Genomic DNA, 6000 nt, shown 5'->3' with positions numbered 1-6000 from the left:
TGCGGCAGCGGAATCAGAGACAGCAATGGCGGTTGGGGTGCCTGCGGTGGTTGATTGACAGGAGACTTCCAGTTCAGCAGCAGCTACCTTGGAGTTAGCAAAGGAATTCACTTGCGAGGTACCTGAGGCCTTGCCCAGAGAGGAGACCTTCGGAACATCAGTGACTTCTGTGGCAGCCCAGAAAGACGACCTGCAGGTGATCTTAGGCTGGCTGCAGCGGAATCAGAGACAGCAATGGCGGTTGGGGTGCCGGTGGCCGTTGACTGACAGGAGACTTCTGGTTCAGCAGCAGCTACCTGGGAGTTAGCAAAGGAATTCACCTCAGAGGTAACTGAGGCCTTGCCCAGAGAGGAGACCTCTAGCATGGCAGTGACTTCGGCGGCAGCCCGGAAAGAAGACCTCCAGGTGATCTTATTCTGGCTGGCTACAGCGGAATCAGAGACAGCAATGGCGGTTGGGGTGCCGGTGGCCGTTGACTGACAGGAGACTTCCGGTTCAGCAGCAGCTACCTGGGAGTTAGCAAAGGAATTCACCTCAGAGGTAACTGAGGCCTTGCCCAGAGAGGAGACCTCTAGCATGGCAGTGACTTCGGCGGCAGCCCGGAAAGAAGACCTCCAGGTGATCTTATTCTGGCTGGTGGCAGCGGAATCAGAGACAGCAACGGCGGTTGGGTTGCCGGTTGCGGTTGATTGACAGGGGACTTCCAGTTCAGCAGCAGCTACTTGAAGTTAGCAAAGGAATTCACTTGCGAGGTACCTGAGGCCTTGCCCAGAGAAGAGACCTTCGGAAAGTCAGTGACTTCTGTGGCAGCCAGGAAAGAAGACCTGCAGGTGATCTTAGGCTGGCTACAGCGGAATCAGTGACAGCAATGGCGGTTGGGGTGCCTGTGGCCGTTGACTGACAGGAGACTTCCGGTTCAGCAGCAGCTACCTGGGAGTTAGCAAAGGAATTCACCTCAGAGGTAACTGAGGCCTTGCCCAGAGAGGAGACCTCTCGCACGGCAGTGACTTCTGCGGTAGCCCAGGAAAGAAGATGTCCAGGTGATCTCAGGCTAATAGCTACAGAATCAGAGGCAACAATGGTGAGGGCGGGGGTTGATAGACAGGAGACTTCAGATTCAGCGGCTTATTTTTAATTTTTCTTAATTAATTACATTTTTTATACTGTGTTTAGTTTGTTTTTTATTTAATTATGTCTTAAATAATTTATTTATATAATTTATTTAGATAGAATACATATGTACAGATTTGATGTTCTTATAATAAATTTAAATTTTTTAATTAAATGTACTACTATTTAATTTCAATGATTTAATAAAATACGACAAATTCTGAACCTGTTTTTGTTTTTTAGTGCATTCCAGTTATAAATAATGGTGGGATCATGGTTAACATTTTCATAAGTACAAATAGTTTTCTTCATTTCAATACTCAGTACTCCCTCTTTTCATGCTTTCTTCTGCCCCCTTGGTCCCTTTGTCCACCACTACTGTTCTTCCATTTATTTATTTATTTATTTATTTATTTATTTATTTTCATTTAAAAAACTGTTCCTTTTAGATCTACATGACAGTAGATTTTATTTTGAAATATTGCACATACATTAAGCATAACTTATTCTAATTAGCATCCCATTCTTGCAATTGGACATGATACACAGATTCATTGGTCTTATATTCATATATGAATAGAGGAGTGTTATGTCTGATCCATTCTATTGTCTTTCCTATTCCCATCCATTCTCCCTTCCCTGTATGTTCCTTTTTCTAATCAATTGTACATATATTCTTTCATCCCCCTGCTCCTTATTGTATGATAGTATCCACAGAGAGAATATGGGGCCTTTTCTTGGAGGGGGATGAGGATTGCTTATTTTACTTACCAAGATATTCTCTATTCCATCCATTTGTCAGCAAATGCTATAATTTTTTTATTCTTTATGGCTGAGCAATATTCCATTGGGATTAGTGGAAAGTGGCCTTTCTAACAGCTCTATGACTCTGAACTCAGTGAGAAAACTATTTTTCAGAGGAGTGAAAAAAAGCACTTGACTGATACTCAATAGTGGACAGATAACCTTGAAGACTGGGAAACTGACGGTACATCAGACAAAGATGAGAATAGAAATTTAGCTGAGCCCCTGGAAATTGTGAGGAAAATCAGGAGAGAAAATGGAAAAATAGTAAAAAGTGCTGGGGAATTCCTGGCATGGGAAATCCCAGGATCAGAGGGGAAGCCTTCACTGAGCTGATCTAGAGGCTATTTGCTCATTAAAATACATGAAATTCAGCTGGGTCTGTCTAAGCCCAGCATGGAGACATTTTGGTATCTCCATGCAACAGTAGCACTCAATCTGGATTGGGAACTTAGATCCATGAGTTTGCCGCTAAGTCCAATACATGAATTCAGCAGACACCAACCAAGAGCTCTAAACTGAGCCTAACAAATTAGCAGAATTTCTGGCATGGAGACCATTTTGCAGGGGGTCATACAGGTTGAAAAGGCCAGAGGAAACCCATGCTCCAATGCTCCCTTGAACCTGGCAGCACATAGGACTAGTTGTAGGTAACTCAGTGAAATCCTATCTCTAAATAAAATACAGAATAGGAGTAAAAATTTTCACTCCTCACACTTCAGATAGAGCCCTAATATCCATAGTATACAAAGAACTCAAAAAATTAAACAATAAGAAAACAAATAGCCCAATCAACAAATGGGCCAAGGACAACAGACACTTCTCAGACAATGATATACAATTAATCAACAAATACACGAAAAAAATGCTCACCATCTCTAGCAATCAGAGAAATGCAAATTAAAACCACTCTAAGATACCATCTCTCTCCAGTAAGAATGGCAGCCATTATGAAGTCAAACAGCAACAAGTGCTGGCAAGGAAGTGGGGAAAAGGGTACACTTATATGTTGCTGGTGGAACTGCAAATCGGTGCAGCCCGTCTGGAAAGCAGTATGGAGATTCCTTGGAAAGCTGGGAATGGAACCACCATTCAACCCAGCTTATTCCCCTTCGTGGATTATTCCCCAAAGACCTAAAAAGAGCGTACTATAGGGGTACAGCTACATCAATGTTCATAGCAGCACAATTCACAATAGGTAGAATGTGGAACCAACCTAGATGCCCGTCAATAGATGAATGGATAAAAAAAAAAGTGGCATTTATACACAATGGAATATTACTCAGCACTAAAAAATGATGAAATCATGGCATTTGCAGGGAAATGGATGGCATTAGAGCAGATTATGCTAAGTGAAGCTAGCCAATCCCTAAAAAACAAATGCCGAATGTCTTCTTTGATATAAGGAGGGCAACTCAAAACAGAGCAGGGAGGAAGAGCACGAGAAGAAGATTACCATTAAACAGGGATGAGAGATGGGAGGGAATGGGAGAGAGAAGGGGAATTGCATGGAAATGGAAGGAGACCCTCAATGTTATACAAAATTACATATAATAGGATATGAGGGGAAAGGGAAAAAAGAGAAATGAATTACAGTAGATGGGGTAGAGAGAGGTGATGGGAGGGGAAGGGAGGGGAGGGGGGATAGGAAGGGGATAGGAAAGGAAGCAGAATACAACAGACACTAGTATGAAAGTATGTATAAATGTGAATGTGTAACCAATGTGAATCTGCAATCTGTACACGTGGTAAAAATGGGAGTTCATAACCCACTTGAATCAAATGTATGAAATATGATATGTCAAGAGCATTGTAACGTTTTGAACAATGAATAAAAAACACAGAATAGGGCTGGCTGGCAATGTGGCTCAGTGGTCAGGTGCCCCCAAATTCAATCCCTAGTAATCCCCCTCACCCCAAACACACACAAAGAAAGGGTATTGGCTCGGAGATCTCAAAGGCAGGTACTTTCATTCACAGAGAGGTCATTGTGATTTTTTCTGTTATAGCAACAGATTCACATTCTTTGTGTTGGCTTAGTAGGTTAACCACATAGTTTGACTGAATATGTGCAGTTTGAAAACAACTTATATGAGAAGCAATGAATCACAAGAGGCAGAGGGATCCAAAGGAAGGTTCTTACTAAGATGACAGAGTGTTGGGAATTGTTCCCTGTAGCATTACCAGGTTTATATTATTCATTTGAAAGCATCAGGGCCTGTGCTGATTGTGGCCAAATATGTATAGTTTGAAAATGGCTTGTAGGTCTCCATATATGTGCTCCCATAGCCTCCAGTGAGCACTCTAGGGAAAAGAGTAAGCAGACAATCATTAGTAGGTGGTACCAGGGTTTTGTAGTCTAATGTAATCAAACATTTAAACTTTTCCTATGTTTTTAAATATTTTTACCCTTTAAATTTAATTAATTAGCTTACTTATTTATTTTATAGTTCTGGAAAAAGAACACAGAGTCAGTCTATAATATAGTTACATCTGCAGGCCTTGCTTATTTTTAGTTTTGAGGCCATCTCACTAAGTTGCTGGTACTTGCCTTCAACCTGGAATCCTCTTGCCTCTATCTCTTGAGTCACTTGGAATTAAATGCATGTACCAATGAGTCCAGACAAGTTTTGAACTTTAAAGGAAACAACAAATGTTTGTCATGAAAGTACATTGAGGAAGCTATTGGTATTACTAAAAATGTGCCATGGGTATAAGAGTTAGAATGACAGTTCTGATTGGTGGAAAGAAGCACATTAGTATATTTGCATCAACTTCACTTTGATCATGATTTGTACATGCACAATATAACCAGGGTGGAATAGAAGGTACAAATAAAGAAATAGTTCCACCCCTTGGCCTAGACATAGTTCTGACCTGCTGAGAAGTCCTGTGGTAAAGTAACTTCCCAGAGAGGCACAGACTAGGGGAAGTCAGGAAGTCCTAAACACCTCCCAGTTTTTACAGATCACAGGGCATTGCATGCACACACAATGCCACATGGCTCAGGGGAAATTTTCTTGGCAGATCTGAGGAGACAATTTCCAGTCAATGTGGGAGAACTAGGGTCTTGTCAGAAACCTAGGAATCCAACCCTCCTTTTAAGCACAGGCGTGAAGGGAAGGGAAGGTATAACAGTGGGAATTTTCAGACCCCCCTAAACCCAGGTGGGCGGGGTTCCTATGATGTTATTGTTGCATGATCTTACCTGGGAGGTGGTGCTCCCACAGTTCAGGGTGTGCAGGAAAGCTGCAACAGTTCACTAAAGCTACCTTGCATTCAAGTGCATATTTAGACACTTTTATGCTCCTTGTAGTGGCCTTGGCTAAGGCAGAGACCAGCAAAGGTACTGAGGGTGTTAGGTGATGCCACACTTTGTCATGAGCATCAACCCCGATCTTCTGCCAATGATAGAACCAAGCCTCGCTCACTGTTACCCTGAATACTATGCCTCCAGAACTTAGCATTCAGTCTAGGCTTTATCCTTTTTGTTGTGCTGTGTCTTGGAACTAGCAGTTCAAGAGGCACCAGTCTCTTCGTACAGCTCCTGAGCACCAGCTGGCAATTAATGACCTTCCCTAGATTGGCTAGGTAATTTAATGCCCCAAGTTAGGGCCCAAAGGACCTTAATAAATGTGATTCTGGGACAGCAGTATGGATGCAAGTTTTCGCACAAGGACATGTCACCACTGGCCAACAGCCTGCAGCCAAGCCAAATTCACAACTTCAGAGAAACTCTTCTGCTCCTCCTAAGAATTCATTCCTCTTTATTCTGACAGCAATCGTCTAATATGTCCTGACACTGATGCTGTTATATCCTGGTCATCACCAATTCCTATGGAAAAAAGTGTACTTCAGTTTAACCAGATTTTCCCAGGAACTTGCTCAAGACAGCATCTCTTCATCTAGCATATGGTTCCCAAACTGTGCCTAATCAAATTCCTTTTAAGTTTGTCCAGAGTAGCATTATTAATCCAATGTGCCAATATTGGACCAAGAGAACACTCAGGAATGTGACTTTCTGGGGCTCCAGACTGGGTGCTGGTTTCCACTCTTACACGGTTCCTAGCCCAACCTGGGGCCAAG

General features: G+C 42.5%; 1 pseudogene; it reads left to right on the top strand.

Annotated features, from left to right (window-relative positions):
• Positions 1–576: 576 nt before the first annotated feature.
• Positions 577–6000, top strand: part of LOC101958316 (olfactory receptor 14C36-like) — a 49123-nt pseudogene continuing 43699 nt past the window's right edge.

The sequence above is a fragment of the Ictidomys tridecemlineatus genome, chromosome 1 (genome assembly GCF_052094955.1).
Source record: "Ictidomys tridecemlineatus isolate mIctTri1 chromosome 1, mIctTri1.hap1, whole genome shotgun sequence".
NCBI classification, from domain to species: domain Eukaryota; kingdom Metazoa; phylum Chordata; class Mammalia; order Rodentia; family Sciuridae; genus Ictidomys; species Ictidomys tridecemlineatus.
The sequence above is the reverse complement of the archived record's forward strand: the minus strand, read 5'-3'. Positions and strand labels throughout refer to the sequence as shown.